Raw genomic sequence first — 23367 nt, 5'->3', positions numbered from 1 at the left:
ATTATGAAGTCTAGGATTCTTTAGAAAATGAAGGTAGCAAAACCATTCTGTTTCTAAGGAAAAATAGGTTGCACTTAACCACAACCACAAATGTAATGAGAAAGAGGAAGCCAGTGGCACTGTTGCAACTACAGTGCTCACTGGAGCCATGACAAAGATACCCTGGTAATGAAGTAGCCTTCACATTGCATATATGATGTACAGTTCTCCAGATGTGCTTTATAGATAGCAGTTTAAGAAAATGGCAAGAAAAAAGAGCAGATAATACTTATTTAGCACTCTGTACCAGATAACATTAAAAGATCTTTACATGTATTCATTCATATTAGTCACAGTAGCCCTATTATCTTGTCCATTTTACAGATGAGAATAATGAGGTATGGCAGGTTTAATTAATAAGAGGCAGTGCCAGGATTTGAACCCTGATATTACAGCTTCAGGACACATGCTCTCTATGATGGTAGTCCCCAACCACTTTGGCACCAGGGACTGGTTTAATGGAAGACAATTTTTCCTCAGATGGGGAGAGGGGGTTGGTTTTGGGATGAACTGCTTCACTTCAGATCATCAGGGTGATTCCTAGGTTCTCATAAGGAGCACACAACCTACATCCCTCGCATGCACAGTTCACAATAGTGTTCATGCTCCTATGCAAATCTAATGCCTCTGCTGATCTGACAGGAGGCAGAGCTCATGTGATAATGCTTGCTGGCCCGCTCTTGCTGTGTGGCCCAATTCCTAACAGGCCACGGAGTGGTAGCGGTCCATGGCCCAGGGGCTGGGGAACCCTGTTCTAAGACACGCTAAACTGAAAAATAACACATTTTAGATAAGATGCCAGTAAACCTTTTTGAAAAACAGTGTTTTGGCCGGGCACAGTGGCTCACACTTGTAATCCCAGCACTTTGGGAGGCTGACGGGGGCGGATCACGAGTTCAGGAGATTGAGACCATCCTGGCCAACATGGTGAAACCCCACTTCTACTAAAAGTACAAAAATTAGCTGGGCCTGGTGGCACGCCTGTAGTCCCAGCTACTTGGGAGGCTGAGGCAGGAGAATAGCTCGAACCCAGGAGGTGGAGGTTGCAGTGAGCTGAGATTGCGCCACTGCACTCCAGCCTGGCGACAGAGTGAGACTCCATCTCAAAAAAAAAAAAAAGTTTTTCATATACGATATTAGCAATATACATTTATATAAATTTATAGGAACTGTGCCACCATCCCATCAGAATTTCCCTTTCTTCTGTTAAAGATTGAATGATTAAAGTGTCAAAAGGTCTTGTGTGCATCAAGAATTATGTTGTTCCAATGAACAGATTCTGATGGTAGGAGGTATATACATTAAATATGTGTTAATTCCTTTCACCTTCTTTTTTTTTTTTCTTTTTTTGAGAGACAGGGTCTTATTCTGTCACCCAGGCTGGTGTGCAGTGGTGTAATTATGGCACTGCAGCCTCAACCTCCCAGTCTCAAGCAATCCTCCCACCTCAACCTCCTCAGTAGCTAGGACTACAGACGTGTGCCACCACGCCCAGCTAATTTTTGTAGAGATGGAGTTTTTGCCATGTTGCCCAGGCTGTTCTCTAACTCCTGGGCTCAAGTGATCCTCTTGCCTCAGCCTCCCAAAGTGCTGGGATTACAGGCGTGAACCACTGCACCCAGCCTCCTTTCACTTTCTTTACTAGAGAAAAATATCAATTTCACTTGCCACCCCTTGGAATAGATCTTGCTCTTTGTTTTCCCAAAATGAATAACATTCTGCAAAACCTTCTAAAATTATGCTTGTAAGCGTGTTTTAATCTCTACAAAGCTCCTAGGTAGACAATGGAACACAGCCTAAGGAGACCTATGTAAGGAGTCAATTTATCTGTTATCCCCAAAAGCCAGATGTCAATGTAGCTGTAAGCTTTGAAAATGTTCATGTCGGATTTTTAGGTTAAAAAAAAATTTAACTGAAGTGAAATTCACATAACACAAAATTAACCATTTTGAGAGTGAACAATTCAGTGGTATTTACTATATTCACAATGCATATGGCCACCACCTCTATCTAGTTTCCAAATCAGGTTTTTCTTAATAGTGAAAGGAAAACATTTTTTTCCTCCTAGAAAACATGAAGGAAAAGCAAAATCCAATCTTTTGCTGCTTAGCTATAAATGACTTTCTTTAATGTTCTATACCTATTTTTCCTTCATCATTAGTGCCTTCACCTATCCAACTCAGCGGCTCCAATTCCATTTTATCATCTGAAAAGAACAAATAATTTGCCCTTAAATCTATTTTCTAAATTAATTTAATTCCTGAGCTCAAAATTGAAAGAAACATTTCTTGGGTTTCAAATGTATAAAATTATGTGATACTTCTGGGTAAAGAGAGCAGATTAAACACATGTAGTTTGAATCCTTCCCTGAACCCACTAAAATGACAATAAACACACATACACAAACATACACACACACTGTAAAAGTCATAATTCAAGCTAGAAAGATTAAAGGGCACATAATAGCAATAAAATAAAATTCTGGAAAGCAGAAAGTAAACAATTGGTAAAAGACTTGGTAGATCTGAGAAAACTAAAACCTTGGTTGATTATAGGGAAAGCCAAGAACTAATAAAATTTACTACTCAGAATCCCTGAAAGGCTCATGAGTTAGCTATATTAGATTTATCTGCAAGTAAGAGAAAGAGTGTATGTGTGAGTAAGTGAGAGAGAGAGAGAGTGTGAGTGTGTGTGTGTGTGTGTGTGTGTGTGTGCGCGGGGGGGTGGTGGTGGCAGGGGTTGGGGAGGTGCTCAAATAGAGCTGACTGAAAGTCTAAACCCCAAACAAATGCAGGTTATTTTCCTCTGGAAAGTAAAACACAGAGGTTTTGGTCAGGTGCGGTGGCTCACGTCTGTAATTCAAGCACTTTGGGAGATTGAGGTGGGTGGATCATTTGAGTTCAGGAGTTCGAGAGCAGTCTGGCCAACTTGGCAAAATCCTGTCTCTACTAAAAATACAAAAATTAGCCAGGCATGGTGGCAGGTGGTGCCTGTAATCCCAGCTACTTTAGAGGCTGAGGCGAGAGAATCACTTGAACCCAGGAGCCGGAGGTTGCAGTGAGCTGAGATCACACCACTGCATTCTCCAGCCTGGGTGACGGAGCAAGACTCTGTCTCAAAAAACAAAAACAAACAAACAAGAAACACAGAGGTTTTCTGGCCATAGAGCACCAAGCAGAGTTGTAAATGGTGCCATGCTGAAAGCAGGGCATCAAGTGAACATACACATCCTGGATTCTGAGCCTTGGCCCCTTTCCCCATGCCACTTTCCTCAGGAGGTTCCCAGAGGCTGGCAAGACTTCCGTCCTCTAGGCAGGAAAGTTAAAGCCTCTTCTCTACAAAATCTGGTTAGCCTAAGAGGAATGACTTCTAGATGCTTATATTGAAGCCTCTCCAACTAAACAACACAACCCAATGACCCTACACAGGAGCTCAGAGTTATCAAGACCTTCCACTAAATATGAGTAATTACCAAGGATTATTTGACATTTGAGGAAATTTGAGGACATTTGAGGAAAGTCTGTTACATGAAAAACAGAACCAAAACAGGAAACACTATCAGTCCAGAGAAATCAGAAGCCAAGTAAAAATGAAAATACTTTTGAATATATTATTAATATCTTCAGAAATAACAGAAAATCATGCAACTATGAAACAATACCAGAATAATATATATTTTTAAAGAAGAAGAAGGATGGGCAGATAAAAGGAATGCTTGAATAAAAAGCTCTGGAATTTATAAGTATTATAGCATAAATGAAAAATTAAGAGATGATATGAAAGAAAAGTTTGAGGCAATTTCTTAGGAAAATAAAGAACAAGAGCAACAATACACAGATATATGTATCTCACATCATATACAAAAATCAACTCCTGATATATTACAGGTTTAAAAGTCAAACATTAAATAACATAGCTTTTAGAAGAAAACATAGAAAAATATCTTAAAGATTTATAGATAGGAAAATATTTACTAAATAAGACACAGAGTATATTAAACATTAAAGAAGAAAAAATAATTGAACTACATTAAAATTAAGAATTTCTAGGCTGGGCGCGGTGGCTCACGCTTGTAATCCCAGCACTTTGGGAGGCTGAGGCGGGCGGATCACGAGGTCAGGAGATCGAGACCACGGTGAAACCCCGTCTCTACTAAAAATACAAAAAAATTAGCCGGGTGTGGTGGCGGGCGCCTGTAGTCTCAGCTACTCGGAGAGGCTGAGGCAGGAGAATGGCGTGAACCCGGGAGGGGAGCTTGCAGTGAGCTGAGATTGCGCCACTGCACTCCAGCCTGGGTGACAGAGCGAGACTCTGTCTCAAAAAAAAAAAAAAAAAAAAGAATTTCTGGCTATGTGCAGTAGCTCACACCTGTAATCCCAGCACTTTGGGAGGATCACCTGAGATCAAGAGTTCGAAACCAGGCTGGCCAACATGATGAAACCCCACCTTTACTAAAAAATACAAAAATTAGCTGGGCATGGTGGTGGGTGCCTGTAATCCCAGCTGCTTGGGAGGCTGAGGCAGGAAGATTGCTTGAACCCAGGAGACGGAGGTTGCAGTGAGCCGAGATTGCACCACTGTACTCCAGCCTGGGCGACAGAGTGAGACTCCATCTCAAAAAAAAAACAAAAAGGAATTTCTGTTCATAAGCTACCATTAAAGATTGAAATGGCAAGTCAAAGAGTGAGAGAAGATATTTTGATGAGAGATATATATATACACACACACACACACACACACACACATATATGTAACAAAAGAATGATCCAGATATATAAAAATTTATTCTTTAAAATCAATAGAAAAAAATCAGTAGGAAAATATGAGGTAACCCAACAGGAAAAATAAGCAAAAAGCTTGAATAGGCACCTCACAAAAGAGCCTATACAAATGGCCAATAAATATGTAAAAAGATGATAAACTTGATTAATCGCCAGTGAAAGCATTAAAACCAGAATACAATAACGTAACATACTCTAAAAATGGCTAAAATAAAAAAGATTGAGGCTGGGCATGGTGGCTCACACCTGTAATCCCAGCACTTTGAGAGGCCGAGGGAGGTGGATCACTTGAGGCCAGGAGTTCAAGACCAGCCTGGCCAATGTGGCAAAACCCCATCTCTGTTAAAACTAAAAAAATTAGCCAGACGTGGTGGCAGATACCTGTAATCCCAGCTACTCGGGGGCCGAAGCAGGAGAATCACCTGAACCCAGGAAGCAGAGGTCGCAGTGAGCTGAGATAGCGCCACAGCCCTCCAGCATGGGCGAAAGAGTGCAACTCTGTCTCAATCAACCAATCAATCAATCAATCAATAAATAAGCATCTCTAAATGTTTGAGTGCCAACATGATACTCAAAGGAAATGCACATTGTAGCATTTTTGATTTTTGGATTTAGAAGGCTGAACAGGTAAGTATAAAACAATATTCTAAAATTTGAAAAAATTCTAAATCCAAAATACTCCTGGTCCCAAGCATTTTAAATAAGGGATGCTCAATCTGTAATATCAAATGTTGATGAGGATGTGGAGCAACTAGAACTCTCATAGATTGCTGGTGGGACTGTAAATTGATACACTACTTTAAAAACTGGAATAGCTACTAATCTTGAGTGTAACACCCTATGACAACCAAAAGACATGTATATTCACCGAAAAACATCTATAAACATGTTCACTGCAGAATAATTTTAATGGCTCAAAACTGGAAGCAACCTGTCTATAGCACATACATAAACTGTAGTATTTCCATCCAAAGAAATACTGTGCAACAGTAAAAACGAACAAACTACAACTACATGCAGTGACAAGGATGAATCTCACAAACATAATATGGACTAAGAGAAGCAGGAAACAAAAGATCACTGAACATGATTCCACTTATGGAAAAATAATAAGCAGGCAAAACTAAGTTATGGTATTAAAAGTGGTAGACATGGCAGGGCACAGTGGCTCACGCCTGTAATCCCAGCACTTTGGGAGGCTGAGGCGAGTGGATCACCTGAGGTCAGGAGTTCAAGACCAGTCTGATCAACGTGGTGAAACCCCATCTCTACTAAAAATACAAAAATTGGCTGGGCATGGTGGCAGGTGCCTGTAATCCCAGCTACTCAGGAGGCTGAGCCAGGAGAATCGCTTGAACCCAGGAGGTGGGGGTTGCAGTGAGCCAAGATTGTGCCACTGCACTCCAGCCTGGGTGACAAGAGTGAAACTCTGTCTCAAAAAAAAAAAGAAAAAAAGAAAAAAAAAGTGGTAGACTTCTGTTCCAAGAAGATGGAGTAGACACAATTTTCTCTATCACTTCTGCTAAGTACAACTAAAAACCCTAGACAACAATATTTAAAGTAAACGTAGAAGACTCTGAAAGATAGACAAAAAAAGGCAGACCAGCTATGGACCTTGGTACCCAAGGAACAACACACATATGAATGGAGCTGAAGAACCAAGAAATACTGATGGGTGATGATGGGTGCAAACAAAAAGCCCTAACAAGTGCCTGCTTGCTCTATCTAATGAATCAGGAAAGGGGCAGTCTAGAAAGACAGAGAACTTTAGATAATAACTTCGACTGCAGCCAAATACCACAGAAAAAATGACCATAACCCTATTCCCACTCCTGCCCACACCATCAAAGGCTGAGCGGGGAGCCTACAATTCTGCCCTCACCAGGCTATAATGGGGAGCCCCCAACCCCTCAACTAAGGTGGGATCAGAGAAGATAAAGGAGCAAGGACTTTCATCCCTGCTAGGCAGTAATGAGGCCACAGTATCAGTGGAGATCACATGGGGAGCCTGGACTGCCAACCCAACTGTTGGTAACAAGGCATCCTTACCCTTTCCCCACTGGGGTGATGTCAGGAGTTATAGTAGAGAATCAGGACTTTTACCACTGGCCAGCAGTAAGGAGGTCCACCCCTCACTCTCAATGGGTATCACTGAAGGCCATGTGAGGAGGCCTGCTGGGGAGCTGAAATGCCCATCTCCACTTCACAATAATGAAAAGTCTTTCACCTTCAGGTATCCAGAGAGGCTGAGTGAGGAATTTGGACTTCTACCTCCAGCTGGCAGTAATAAAGCAGCATCCTCCCTTCTCTTGCCAGAGCATTTTCAGAAAAAGTCAGCTAAAGCAGAAGGTCTAAATAAGATCCACAGTCTCATAAAATAATACCCAAAACGTCTTGCTTTCAATAAAAAATCATGCATCACACCAAGAACCAGGAAGATCTCAAACTGAATGGAGAAAGACAATCAATGGATGCCAACATTGAGATGACAGGAATGACAACCATTTTAAAAACAACCATCATTTGGAAATAATAGACACTGGGGACTCCAAAAGTGGGGAGAATGGGAGGGGGATGAGGGCTAAAAAATTGCCTGTTGTGTACAATGTTCAATAATTGGGTGATGGGTACACCAGAAGCCCAATCCTCACAACTACACAATATACCCATGTAACAAACATGCATTGTACCCCCTGAATTTAAAATATTTTTTAAAAGCCATCCTAAAAATGCTTAAATAGGCAATTACAAACATGCTTGAAACAAAACAAAAAAACAGAAAGTCTCAGCAAAGAAATGTAAGAAAAAATGGAAAACTTAGAACTGGAAAATACAACCACCAAAATAAATCTTAATGGATACACTTAATAGCAGAATAAAGGGGACAGAGGGATTAATGAGTGAATTGGGATACAGAACAATAGGAATTACACAATCTGAACAGAGAGAAAATAAAGTGAAAGAGCCTTAAGGACCTATGGGACTGTAACTAAAGATCTAATGTTCATGTCATCATAGTCCTGGAAGGTGAGGAGACAAAAAGGGAGTGAAAAAGTTGTCAAAGAAGTAAAGGCTGAAAACTTCTCAAATTGGCAAAAGACATAAACCTACAGATTCCAGAAGCTGAGCAATCTCGACAGGATAAACCTAAAACAAAATGCCCACACCAAAACACATCAGTCAAACTTCTAAAAACTAAAGGCAAGGAAAAAATTTTTGAAAGCAGAGAGACACAACTTACCAATGGGAGAAAAACAATTGAAATGATAACAGATTTCTGAGAAACCATGGACACTGGAAGTGGCACAATTTTTTTAAGTCCTAAAAGAAAAGAATTGTCAATACAGAATACTATATCCAGAAAAAAGACTGTCCAAAAAAACAGAAAACTACTAATATCCCTGGTAAATCTAGATACAAGAACCCTTAAGAAAATATTAGAAAAGAGAATTTAGCAACATATAAAAAGAATTATACACCATGACAAAGTGTGGTTGATTCCGAAAATACAAGGCTGATGCAATATTTGAAAGTCAGTCAATTCAATCTACCATGATAATAAGCTAAAGAAGAAAAATTATTTCAGCTTACCAATCAATGCAGAAAAACATTTGATAAAATAAACATTTGAAAAAGTCTCAGAAAATAGGTTCTGAGGTAAAAAGTCTCAGAAAAATAGGAACACAGGGGAATGTTCTCAATTTGATGAAGATCACCTACGGAAACCCATGGGTAACACTGCACTTAATGGAAAGATTGAATGCTTTTTCTCTAAGATAGGGAACAAGGCAAGACTGTCTGTTCTCATCATTCTTACGCAACACAATGCTGGAAGTTCTCACCAGTGCAATAGGAAATAAAAGAAAACAAAAGACATACAGATCAAAAACAAAGAAACTGTCCCTATTTGCAGTTAACATGACTAGGTAGAAAATTCCAAGAAACCTATAAATAAACTTCTAGAACTAATAAGTGAGTTCAGCAAGTTCACAGGATACAAGATAAGCATACAATAATTAATCGTATTTCTATATGCTAGCAATGAACACATGGACACCAAAATTATAATACCATTTACAATTGCTTAAAAAAGAAACACTTGGGTATAAATTTAAAAAATGTGTACAAGGACTTATGCTGAAAACCATAAAATGCTGATGAAAGAAATCAAAGAGCTAAATAAATGGATCCATGTTGATGAATTTCAATTCTCCTCAAACTGATATACAGGTTTAACACAACTCCTATCAAAATCTCAGCAACATATTTTTGTAGATATAGACAAGATTTTAAAATTTATACAGAAAAGGAAAGAAACGAATAGCTAAAGCAGTTTTGAAAAAGATCTTATAGCTGTGCATTAATTAAGACTGTGGCATTAGCAGAAGGACAGACACATAGATCAGTGGAACAGAATACAGAACCCAGAATAAATCCACCCAAATATGCCCAACTGTTTTTTAACAAAGATGCAAAAACAATTCAATGGTGGAAAGGTAACCTTTCAAAAAATGGTGCTGAGGTAATCAGACATCCATGGGCAAAAAAATGAACCTTGGCCAGGCACGGTGGCTCATGCCTGTAATCCCAGCACTTTGGTGGCTGAAGCGGACGGATCACTTGAGGTCAGGAGTTCGAGACCGGCCTACCAACAGGGAGAAACCCTGTCTCTCCTAAAAATACAAAATTAGCTGGGCATGGTGTCATGTGCCTGTAATCCCAGCTATTCGGGAGGCTGAGGCAGGAGAATCACTTGAACCTGGGAAGTAGAGGTTGCAGTGAGCTGAGACAGAGCTGTTGCACTCCAGCCTGGGCAATAAGAGTGAAACTCTGTCTGAAAAAAAATAAATAAATAACCTCTAACTAAGTCTTACACCTTATACAAATATTAACTCAAAATGGATCATTAACTTAACTATACAATTTGAAACTATAAAACATTTAGAAAAAAAAAAGAAGAAAATCTTTAGCCTCTAGTGCTAGGCAGAGTTTTTAGACTTGACACCAATAACATGATCCATAAAAGGAAAAACTAATGTTAGACTTCATTAAAATTTAAAACTTTTGCTCTACAAAAGATCCTGCGAAGAGGATGAAAACACAAGCTACAGACTGTGAGAAAATACTTGAAAACCACAAATCCAGCGAAGGATTAGTTTCTAGAATATGTAAAGAATTCTCCGAACTCAACAAACAATCCAATTAGAAAATGGACAAAAGACATAAAGGGACATTTCACTGAAGAGGATAGACAGGATATATAGATGCATAGATACAAATGAAAAGATGTTCAACATCACTAATGATTAGGGAAATGTAAATTAAAACCATGAGGCTATATCACTACACGTCTGTAAGAATGGTTAAAATAAAAATAGGGATAACACTGAATTCTGATAAGGTGGCACAACTACCAAATTACTCATACACTGTGGGTGGGGATGTAAAATGGTACACCATTCTAGAAAGCAGTTTAGCAGTTTCTAATAAAACTAAATACATGATTACCATAAAAGCCAGTAATTACACTTCTGGGAATTTATTCCAGATAAATGAAAACTTATTTTCACACAGAAACCCGTGCATAAATGTTTACAGCAGCTTTCTTCATAATAGCCAAAAAGTGGAGACAACCCAAAAGCCCTTCAAAGGATGGAAGGACTAACTGAACAAATTGTACTACAGCTTTCCTATGGGATATTATGCAGCAATAAAAAGGAGCAAACGACTGATACATGCAATAACCTGGATAAATTTCCAGATAATTATAGAATGAAAAAATCCTATCTCAAAACATTACATACTGTATGATTCTATTCATATAACATTCTTGAAATGATGAAATCATTGAAATAGAGACAGACAGGTGATTGCCAGGAATTCATTAGAGAGTGGGAACAGGAGGGAAGTAGAGGTGGCTACACAAGGGCAACAGGAGGGACCTTGGTGGCGACAGAGAGAAATGTTCTGTATCTTGACTGCCTCAATGTCAATGGTGCTGTTGTGCTATAGTTTTGCAAGATGTTATCACTGGGGAAAAGTCAGGGGGTACAGGATACATGAGACATTGCTCTATTATTTCTAACAACTACATGTGAATCCACAATGATCTCAAAATAAAGTTTAATTAAAAGAAGTTAGGATAGGGGTTACCCTTAAGGGAGATAGTGACTAGAAGGAATTTTGGGGTGCTGATAATATATTTTCTTATCTAGGGCTTTATTTCATGACATGTTTACTTTGTAAAAACTCACTGAACTATAGTATTCTACAACAAAACAACTTAATATGAAGAAAAAAAAGATGAAAGTAGGAGAGAAAAAATAAGACATATACAGCATCTCCCAGGAAGTCAAACATCTAGAAAATAATAACTCCAAGAAGCAAGAACAGAAAAAAATTAAGGGAAGAAAACTTTAAAATTTCAAGAAAATGCCTCAAAACTGAAAGATAAGAGTTGTCTGAGTGAAATGACCCACCTAGTACCTAACACAATGGATAAAAATAGACACAAGCCAAAGCACATCATCAACATTTCAGAACACCGGGACAAATGAATTACCTTACAAACTTTCAGAGAATAAAATATTTCAGATAGTAAGGATCAGGAATGAGAATGGCTTCAGATATCTCAACAATATCACAATCTATATGTAGCCAAATTATTACTTGAGTTTATGGGTGAAATAAAGACATTTTACACACGCAATTTCTCACAAAATTTATCTCTTATGTACCCTTTCTCAGGTTGTGCTCCACCAGAACAAAAGGATAAATCAAGCAAAAGACAGACATGGGATATAGGAAATAAGAGATCTAACATTAGAGAGAAGCAACGGGAATACAGGGATGATAGAACTGGAGATCCCAGGATGACAGCTTTGCACCAGACATAAGGGCAACCAGTATAGTGGGAATAGGACTGAAGGTTTCAGGAGAGACTGTCAGAAAAATGACACTGGTAGAATACCAATACACCTGAATGCCCTAAGAGGAAATTTAGATGGCTGGTGAAACATTCAGGGATGAATAACTGATAAATACAGAGAAAGTTAAATAAACAGAACATACAAGAAAACAAAGAGTTGCACAGAAAAAGAAAAAATGCAGTTTACTACATGTCTCTGTTATGATTACACAGTCATACAAATGCAAACATGAATACTGAACTAACCAAAATTGCCTTATAGCTACATTGGGAAGTCAGAGAAATGAGAAAGTTGGGCTTTCTCATTAGACAGTCAGGAGCAGAAGAGTTAACTCGGTTTCTTCCATAGTGGGAAGACACTAGACATTATCTAGTGTCTTTAAATAAAATTAAAGTCAAGAAATATAGATACAAGAATTTTATTTAAAGACATACAGGTGATAATCCTACTATTTTGGGAGGCCAAGACAAGAGGATCAATTGAGGTCAGGAGTTCAAAACCAGTCTGGGCAACACAGCGAGATCCCATCTTTAAAAAAAATTTTTTTTTAAGTTAGCCAGGTATGGTGGTACATGCTTACAGTCCTAGCTACTTGGGAGGCTGAGGTGCCCAGGACAGTGAGCTATGATCATACCACTGCACTCAGCCTGGGTGACAGGGCGAGACCTGTCTCAAATAAATAAATAGGTGAATATCAAAATAATTGCAGAAAAAGTAGTTGCCTCTGGGAGGAGAAATAAAAAGAGCACAGAAGTCTGTTTTTTTGTTTTGGTTTGTAACAAACCTTGTAAACATGTTCATTTTTTTAACTTCAAACATCCATAACTCTCATTTTAAAAATAAAAACTAAGAAAGAAATATGCAGTCATGTGGGTTTTGTCTTTACAAACGACATTAAAGCCAACTACTAACACCCTTCTATCACTGACTAAACATTTTTCAGAGTTGTACAGAATGTCTGACCACATCAATTCTAATCAGGGGCCTTAGAGTGAACTTTAATTAATTATTCTACATAAATCATCTGCTGAATCTTCACCAGGTAGATCAGAGACGGACACAAAGTCCTCTTTAACAGGCATAATTTCCTGAATTGTCCAAGTGATTGTGAAGAACTGATGCCCATATGCTAATTCGAAAATGGAAATATCTTACATTAAGATATTGATGTAAACCTTGATGAGTGACTTTCTCCCAAAATATTCTTTCCTCTCCACCTTATGCAAATGATTTTTGAGTATCATAAGGTTACACAAGGTTTCTCTGGTTACATAAGTCCAGATGTTAAGTAGTTCTCACAGTATCAACAAATACAAAGTCATTATGGAAATGTTTCGGTAATATGACATTCAGTATCACATATATAAATGTCATACTCAGTAACTTTTATATGAATTTCAAATCTCAAAAGACAAACAAAACTGTTAAACTCAGGTCATTATTTTTTTTTACTCAATATTTTCAGGTCATATTTAGATTTTGGTGAAAAGGAACCAAAACATGCAGAAATCACATTACAAACACGGTTATGAAATATAGCATAATAAATAAAGTGTAATCACAGGATCAGGGAGAAAAAGAAACCAAAAACAAGTATATCCCATTGTAGGGCATCTTTGGCTGAAGTGGATTGTATTTAATTTGTCATAAGGAATGACAGAACAAGTACAAAGAGTAGTAAAAATATTTATATGCTGGATGAGACAATCTGTTTATAAAGTGAAAGATTTTGTTTATTGAGAGGTTGATGTGGGCTAAATGTCTACAGCCCCTCCAAAATTAATAAGTTGAAGCCCTAAACCCCAATATGATGGTATTTGGAGGTAGCCCCGTTTGGAGGTAATTAGGTTGAGAAGAGGTCAAGAGATGGGACCTTTTTCATGGGATTAATGCCCTTATAAGAGGAGGCAACTCTCTCTCTACCCACATAGCAAGAAGGCGGCTATCTGGTAGCCAGGAAGAGGGCCCTCGACAGGAACAGAGTCTACTTGCACCTTGATGTTGGACTTCTCAAGTCTCCAGAACTGTGAGAAATAAACTGTGGTTCAAGAAACCCTGTCTATATATGGTATTTTGTTATAGCGGCCTGAGCAAACTAAGACAGCGGGCAATGAACATGAATCAATTCAGTTAATATTTTGTTTTTAATGTCTGAGTCTTAATGCTTTTTTTAAAAAAGAAACTTGAAAACCTAGAGTTAAGAAGACATTTAGAATTATATACAGAATTAACTTTATGATCTTCTCTGGGAAATATTCTCTATTGCAGGTTTGCAGTTAATCCTAATCAGATAAGGAAGGCTTTGTTTACTTTTTAGGAAAGCAGAAGTCTTCTCACCTAGCACAGTCTTATGACAGTAGTCAATACAACTATTGTGAAAATATAACACAGATTTCTAAAACCTGGAAAGCTATCCTACCAGTACCTACAATGAGTCATTCAAATAGCAGGTATTTCTGAATTATTGATGAGAGGCAATGAAATCATTCTTGTTAAAACTGATAGCTTTCTTCGTTATGTATTTAAATTAAAACTGCTCAAACATATATCGAGTTATCCACAAATATATGAGAGTATGAAAACGGATTCAACTTTTGAAGAAAGAAACCCTGAGATCGAATACATTATTTGGAATAATTGCCAAAGGTTAGATTTACAAACATGACGAGAATGTGTGCTATAACACAGCAGTGACATAATTATCAGTGATGGAGAGGAAACAATCCCTGGATACCACGGAAGGGACACTCTTCCTTGTGCCATGGCCATCATAACTCAGTATTGCCTAGTGACGAAGGCTGAAGCTGCGAAGCAGGGAAATCGACTTTTCAAACCCTTGCAGCCAGCTCTGTCTTGTCAACTGTTATTGGCCAACATTCTCAATGGCTTTGGGAAACGTGAGTCCTGAGAGCTGGACTCTAACATACTGCTGCAATTATGACCAGTATAGACACAGGGAAATCACTGTAAAAGAGCGTTAGAATCTAGGTATTCACACACCACACTCGAACATTCAGTTCAACCCCCAACTTCTTCCAGAATAGAGCTTTTTCCAGAGAAACAGTGTGCAAGGTCAATTCCCATAGATTTTTTTTTTCCATCAGGATTGCTTTAGCATCTGCTAGACATTTAGCCAATGTCATGAAAAGAATATATAAGGTTAGTTTTATAACAGTCACACAGGCTACAAGGGCACTGATCTGTACAAAGATGAATGACTATTTTGGAATCTTCCTCTTCCTTTCAGAGTATTTTGACATGGTTCCTTTATGGCAAAGCCAAATGATGAAAGAAACAAAACTGGTCTGAGTCCTGTCAGCCCAGTTTCCAGCTTGAGCCCTCCAGGCACTCAGCACTGCCCATGGGCTCCCCAGAGCTGCTACTAGCAGCATTCCACTGGGATTGAAACTCCTGCCAGAAACTAGAACCTGGCACCCTTGTCATTCTTTTTTTTGTTTTGTTTTGTCTGTTTTAGACAGGGGCTCCTTCTGTCACCCAGGCTGGAGTGCAGTGGCACAATCACAGCTCACTGCAGCCTTGACCTCCTGGGCTCAAGTAATCCTCCCACCTGAGCCTCTCAAGTAGCTGGGACTACAGGCACATACTACCACTCTCGGCTATTCTTTTTAGTTGTTTGTAGAGACAGGGTCTCACTATGTTGCCCAGGCTGGTCTTGAACTCCTGGGCTCAAGTGATCCATTTGCCTCAGCCTCCTAAAGTGCTGGAATTACAGGTGTGGGCCACTGTGCCCAATCACCTTGTCATTCTTGGTGGGCCTTTCCAAGTCTCCTAGTAAAACCTTACTGCTAGATCACAAGCAAGCTGATCCACAACCTTGGTTGCCCCATCTTGACAACATATTTGCACTTTAATAGGGGTTCAGTGGATTATACTATCATATTATTACCAACTACAATACAATAACACTTAAGTAACACTTGCTAAGAATCTAGCATGTATTAACTCATTTCATACTCACAACAGTTCTCTGGGGTGGAAATGATTCCTTTCCCAGTTTTACCGATGAGGAAACTGTGGCACAGAGAAGGCAAACAACCAGCCCAAAGTCACATAGGGAATGAGTAGCAGTGCTGCTCTTAGCAGGTACTGACTCTCAATGCACTGTGCAGCTATGAGACAGGGATGCCAAAAGTTAAGTCTTAGGCCTCAAAGACTTGCTTTATCATTGACAAGATAAGCCTAAAACACATCTCTCTCTCTCTCTCTCTCTCTCTCACACACACACACACACACACACACACCCCACTAAAGGGTTAAATGAAAAGTCTAAATAATAATGGAAGAAAAGCCACATAGCCCTATATAATTTATTAACTAAAAGATATTAGGGACAATAGGCATGCTTCTGGAGTTCCAAGTAGGGTGTCCATACTTCAGACAGGGGTTGTCAAGAAAACGAGGGGCTTAAACTGAACTCTGAAAGATGGGCAGGATTCACTTAGGCAAAGATGAGTGGGAAAACTATTCCAGGGTAGAGGAAAGAAAAGGCAGCAGAAGATCCATAAAAGATTTATCTCAGGACTAAAGGGCATATGAGGCCACCCAGACAGCAACAGATGGCACAGGGCCTTGAATACCAGGCTGAGGGACGACACAACACAAAATACAATGGAATTATACTGAAAAAAAGACATTCATTTGAACAACCAAAAAAACCCTACAGCTATAGATCGAGCACCCACTAGTAGGTAGGACACATGCTGGAGGCCACACAGTCCTAGTCATGACACCCAGAGGCGAGAAGAAGACGGGGGCACACATAATCACAACACCCTATGCTAAATGTTCAAACAGGAGCAAGCACAGGTGATGTACACAGAGGGTCTGTGGGGTGGGGCCTCGAGCCAATCTGAAAGGATGAATAGATTGGCAGGGTTTTGCTGCTGCAACCTTGCTAAGGATTTCCCAACATTTGAACTTTTATTTTGGTGTACTGATCTTATCGCTAATGATCCAGTACTGAAGTCCTGTGATGGTATCATTTCAGAACAAACAGTACTTTATGAATTCACTATATCTAATGGGACCTTTCATAACATCTGGAAATAGAATACACTTGAAACATTTTCCTGACTCCTTCCTCTACTTCTAGAGATTGTTCTCACATCTACTGTAGGATTTATGGGTAATTTTATTGCTATCTTTTTACAGATAACTCGTCTGCCCAACAAGACTGTATACCCCTTGAGGGAGGAATCTAGAACATAACATATTGCCCTTTACCCCTGTAAGCTCTCAATACTGTTTATTTTGACAAGTACCTGATGACAATATACATATAAATTTTTATTAAAGTTTAATGTGATCAAAAATTAGTTTTAGGAAGTAGAGTCAAAAGAAGTCCCAGTAGCATCCCCCTGGCTTTGATAAATCAGTGCCTCTTTAAGCCTCCTTTTCCATACAAACTTAAGTCAATTAACTCCCAGAAGGGTTCTAGAGCTTAAATGAAATAAAGTATCAGAAAGCATTCTGTTAATCTAAAAGCAATATACGAACATTTGGTGTTGGTGGTAGTTGTACTTTTATTCCAGATATTTCATTAAAACTCTGGGTCTTATTTTGCAATTATGCCAAAAGCACTTTTCCCAGAATTATCTGGCACCACCCTTGAACTAGGCTAACATTTTATCCATCTGTGCTCATGAATTTATGTTCATGTCTGCTTTCATGTCTACAGCCTGATGGGGGGCTGTGAGGCACTGGTTCACTGGAGAACGCACTATTGTAATATGGACTGGAATGATAATTCATTATCTCCAGGAAAGAAATAACTATTCACTTAAAATAAAATATTCTGTGGAAACATTTCACTTATATTTGTAACATCATAAATCTGAAAGAAAGGACTTGAAATCCTCTCTAACATTTCCTTTCAACCTGCTAACAGGGTGAAAAAGGAACAAATTATTTTGATCTCTTAAGGGTTAGAGGAAATAGCTTATAACCATAAAGATGGCTTTAGTAATAAAGACCAACTAGATTTTCACTTTCACTTTGTGGAAGAAAATAATCAAATGTCAATTAAAAATTTATAATTTAGGTTCCTCAAATCTTATCAGCCATCATGAAGCAGATTCCTATTTGTTTTAGACTCCTGATTAAATATTGTGCCAATCTATAGCATAATTTATAATATAAATTTGAAGCAGGCCCCAGAACTTCATTTCCTTCTACATTTCAAATAAGCTTCCTGTCTTAGAACAAGCCCAGTGGGAGGAACAAGTAACAGTTCACATTACAGAGCTATTCTAACACTATTAGACACTGAGGGAATTAAGAGGGTTAAATAAAGCACAATCTACACACGAGACAAGGCAGTTTAAACAGAAATGTGTGGGTGCTTCTTTCTCAGACCTTTTATGAGTTTACAATTGAGACCAGAATATAGATCTCAAGGTTTATAATACATTTTCCTATAGCCCTGGACTATCATCAGTTATTTTTACTTACATCCCCTAAATGTGCTATAGTCTAAAAGAATAATTTATATCCTTAGTACATTCCCATATATGTAATCTAAAATTGTTTTATTTTGCTGTTAGGGTTCTGATAACTTGAGAATTACCATAAGCTATCAATTCTAATGATATAATTACTTTCAGAAAAAGGTTTATTACTTAGCCCATAAAAGAAAAAAGTGGCTGAGCACAGTGGCTCACATCTGTAATCCCAGCACTTTGGGAGACAGAGGCAGGCGGATCGCTTGAAGCCAGGAGTTCAAGACCAGCATGGGCAACAAAGCAAGATCCCATGTCTACAAATTTTTTTTAATGAGTCAGGCATGGTGGTTCACACCTGTAGTTCTAGTTACTCAGGAAGCCAAGGCAGGAGAATCACTTGAGTCCAAGAGTTCAAGGCTGCAGTGAGCTAGGATCACACCACTGCACTCTGGCCTGGGTAACTGAGAGAGACCCTGTCTGTAAACAAATAAAAATAAAAAAGATAGATACTTTAACATACATACCATACCAATAATTTTTAAAACGGAAATATTCAATGCTGGTGAGTATGAGAATTGACAGGCACTGTCATTCACTGAGAGTAAAAACATAAACTTTCTGAAAAGGAAAGACTTAAATGTAAAGATTTTTATTGCAACAGTTTTCACAACAATCACAACTGAAACAAAGTAAGTGATCAATAATGACAGTTAAATAAGTTATGGTGAAAATAGGTAAATAAGCTATAGAGAAAAATAAAATCTTATATCCATATCATGGGAAAATAGAACTTAACTACATGGGAAAATGCATCATGTTAAATGAAAGAGCAGGACACAAACCTCTAGATATAGTACAGCTTATATTTGTAAATCTATGTAGCTCAAATAAAATGTATTTTAGAAAAAGACTCGATGAAAATGACACCAAAATGTTATCACGGATTATCTCTAAGTAGTAAAATTAGGACTTATTTAATTTTTTTCTTATACTTGGCTGGATTTTTAAAAAATTATTATTTATCACTTTAAAAATACATATTTAAAAAGGAATTATTTTAAATATAAAACATTTGAGTGACAATTGGGCTGTCCTTGTTCCCAGAGTTCCTGAAAAATTATAGAGTTACTAAATTGAGGTCTGATCATTCATCTAATGCCTTGTGCTTCCCAGTATACGGAATTGAAAGGGACTGTCACAAGGACTTTGAGACACTCTTAAAAGATATGGACACCTTTTACAGGGAGCCTCATTACACAGAAAATAAAATTGAAACGTGTCATGTTTACTCATTCAAAAGAATGATAATAAAGTCTTTTATTTAAACTCCCTTATAAATGTGAATTGGGGCATATTTGTTCATTAGTTAAACACAATTGCACAGGCATGATTTTGAAATAGAATTAAGAAAGGCACTCCATAATAGCTAAAGAAGCTTGCCTTTGCTGGATTGGAGCATGTTAATCAAGAACACAGCACTTCTTTATTTTATGTTCCAGGACACATGTGCAGGACATATGGATTTGTTACATAGGCAAACGTGTGCCATGGTGGTTTGCAGCACCTACCAACCCAACACCTAGGTATTACGCCCCACATGCATTAGTTATTTATCCTGATGCTCTCCCTTCCCCTGCCACCCCACCCCCCAGACAGGCCCCAGGAACACAGTACTTCTTAAAAGTCATAGGCAGCATGCATGTCACTTTGTATGATTCTGCTTTATGTGTTTGGTGTGGTGGCTTCTTCCTTTGCTCTACATGACAGAAACCTTGTGTACCTTGAGGCCAAGTATGTTCTACCTTAACTTTATCCCTAAAAGTGCCCTGAACAGTTAAGAATTCCCAGCATGACTCACAGGGACCCACTCCTGTCACTGCTCCAGTGCTCAGTTTCTCCCGGAATCCTGGGCGCTGCCTGCCATGTCTCTCCTCTTCACCCTACAGTATAGCAGGGCTCACGGTACATTGGTTTATTGGAGCTCAGAGAGAGCAGGCCCCGTGCAGAGTGGAGTGCACCTGTCTGTGGAAGAAGGTCTCTCTACATAACCAACACAGACTGCTAACTACCAGTCCAGGCTCGTCACTCACTTTCCTTTGGCACGGTTAACCCACACATCGGGCTTGTTCAGGCAGCACCAGTTCCTCCTTTTTATCCTCCTCAAAGCCACACACCAGAGCTCACTCTGCCCACTGCTGATTCATAGTGTCCCTGTCTTTCCCCCATCCCACTCTTGGTCTCAGATCAAAATGCTTCCAAACATTTCCTCAGAGTCATTCAGAGTTGGACTTTCCTGTTTTGTACTTGCCAAATGTTTCCTGAATTGGTCTCCCATTCTAAAACATGCCCCACAACAAATGTCAAAGAAAGACGTCTCTGCCCCCCTTAATTCAATTTTTTTCCACATCTCTTGAACATGGTTTTTTAAGGGTCTGAATTTCTTCCCATCTTTGCCCTATTCTCTCCCATTCTACCCCGCCCCTCCCATCCTAGAATGCAGCAGGACCACCAGGTCACAAGGTAATACAGAACTCTCACTCACATCTCTTCAACATAATCATCAACACGTGGCTCAACTAGATTTGCATCATAATGGATCAAGGCAGAGAGAGGCTACTTTGAATACATACAACATTGGGATACAGTTTTTGTTGGTGCTGAGGTAGAGGTGGGGGTTTGGGAGGGTGTGCTCTTTTTAAAGCCATAACATAGCAACCAGTAACTATAGCAGACACATATTAACACATAGGCTCAAGGTTTAGGTGTTCCATGTTTGTAATTATTTATTATTTGGTTGGCTTTTCTGTTTTGGCCCCTGCACCAACAAATCAAACATCACTTGTCTGAACAAATGACTCTGGTAGTTTCCAAAAGTTGCCCAGCCAACTTGAGACAATGCCATTTTGCAAAAACAGTAAATAAATATCATCCAAATGTGGGCAATCAAAAACAGCTACAAAGCAAATGTTACTGAATCCAGCAGTGGGGCTAAGTACTGGATAACATATCATTCAGAATTTAGGAAAACAAATCAGGCTGACACAAGCCCCTCTCACCCCCCAAAATGCCAGCAGAGTAAATGGGAACAGATAGCTAATGTTGGATAATTAAACATGGAGGAATTATAAACTCAAAGGAAATGTTCTTGGTGGAGGCATTAAGGTGTTTTCATTGCCCCACACAGAATTCACATCAGATGTGTTTGCTTTTCCCAGGAATCAAAAATGCTATGCCCAGGGAAATGCCATGTTAGTTGAGTTTGAGGAACAAATTTTACCCAAACTGGACTTGTAGTAGGGTAGGACTTTGCACTTGATTTCTGCCTTTAAAGACAACCTATTGAACAAAGTTTCCTAAATTAAAAGATGGAGATCTCCTTCTGCCTAAAACATAATTAGAACCTAAAATGAAATGTTGGCTAATATCTAAAATTGTGAGAATATCTCTTCTGTAAAATACTTTTACAGTTCCCTATTTCTCAAGATTACCTACTACCATAGTGATAATTAACCAAGTTTAAGCATGTGTTTTCTTGATTCTGAAAAGTCTGAATGTATTATGGCTCTGGATTTCTGAGTCTGGGCAGGGAAATGTATTAATTTTTAAGGATTCTAAGCAGTGGTTTTAGTTAATTTTACATAGAATTGGATAGAACTATGGGACTGTATTTAACAAGTACATATGCATCAGATTAGATTAACTTTATGATAACTTGCTGCTCCTAAATTGTTACTAAAAATAATTATACCTAAAGTCATCCAGAATGCCATAATTTCATGAAATGACACAGCAGGTAAATTGGTTTCTCCAACTCCTACCTTCTACCAGATTGTTCTGTACAGAACAATCATGCTTCCAAAGACAGCCATCACTAGCAAGACCAGGAAGAAAGAAATTCTTATCACCCCTAATCAAGCAGATAAATTGTGTATGCTCCAAAGCATTCTTATTGAGGAGGAAAACAGGAGTTGTAGAATATGCTACAGTTACTATTAGAAAAAGTAAAAGCCAGTCACCTGAGACTCTTTACCCTTTGCCCCCCAATTCTCAGTATGCCACCTTTCACTTTGATCTCCTGAGTCTCATTTCACTTTCCTAACATAAGAGTTTAGGCAGATTCAATTTTATCTTACTTTGGATTTTATAAAATCAATTAATTCTAGTCTTCTTTTGTTTTCCTTTTTAGTTTATATAATAAGAGAACACATGCTTGTTCCAAAAACAAAATTTTAAGCCCAAATATAACTTTATAAGGTAAAAAGCAAAAACATCCTCTTTTCTCCATCTTGTCTCACTTCCTGAAGATAGCCACTGTCGGCTGGGCGCAGTGGCTCATGCCTGTAATCCCAGCACTTTGGGAGGCCTAGGCAGGGGAATCACAAGGTCAGGAGATGGAGACCATCCTGGCCAACATGATGAAACCCCGTCTCTACTAAAAATACAAAAATTAGCTGAGTGTGGTGGCATGTGCCTGTAATCCCAGCTACTCGGGAGGCTGAGGCAGGAGAATAGTTTGAACCCGGGAGGCGGAGGTTGCAGTGGGCCGAGATGGAGCCACTGTACTCCAGCCTGGCAACAGAGCGAGACTCCGCCTGCAAAAAACAAACAAACAAACAAACAAAAACTACTGTCAACAGTTTGGGGACAAAAAGGCATATGTGTGCCTGTATGCAGGTTTAAACAAATGTATATAAATTTCTTCTGATGCTAGTTTTTTTTTTTTTTTTCTTTTTTTGAGATAGAGTCTCGCTCTGTTGCCCAGGCTGGAGTGCAGTGGCGTGATCTCAGCTCACTGCAACCTCCACCTCCCAGGTTCAAGCAATTCTCTGCCTCAGCCTCCTGAGTAGCTGGGATTCCAGGCGCCCGCCACCACGCTCAGCTAATTTTTATATTTTTATTACAGATGGGGTTTCAACATCTTGTCCAGGCTGGTCTTGAACTCCTGACTTCGTGATCACCTGCCTCGGCCTCCCAAAGTGCTGGGATTACAGGCATAAGCCACCTTGCCCGGTCATTTTTTTCATTTAATAGACAGCATGTTGATTTTTCAGCCGATGTACAAAATAGCTAGCAGACACACATTTATTGCATTTCTTCCTTTCCCTACAATGAGATTGCCAAATTAAGATTTACTGTCAAAGGAAGTAAAACAAAGAA

The 23367-nt window shown here is 38.9% G+C and overlaps 1 protein-coding gene across 2 annotated transcripts in view; it reads right to left on the bottom strand.

The window, feature by feature from the left end:
- The window catches only part of MFSD6 (major facilitator superfamily domain containing 6), a 91846-nt gene that overhangs the window by 66233 nt on the left and 2246 nt on the right, over positions 1–23367 (bottom strand). The gene's annotated exons all lie outside the window — the stretch shown is intronic.

Source organism: Symphalangus syndactylus, chromosome 8, assembly GCF_028878055.3.
Source record: "Symphalangus syndactylus isolate Jambi chromosome 8, NHGRI_mSymSyn1-v2.1_pri, whole genome shotgun sequence".
In the NCBI taxonomy this organism is placed as follows: Eukaryota; Metazoa; Chordata; class Mammalia; order Primates; family Hylobatidae; genus Symphalangus; species Symphalangus syndactylus.
Note: the sequence above shows the minus strand (reverse complement) of the source record. Positions and strands in the feature narration are given on the sequence as shown.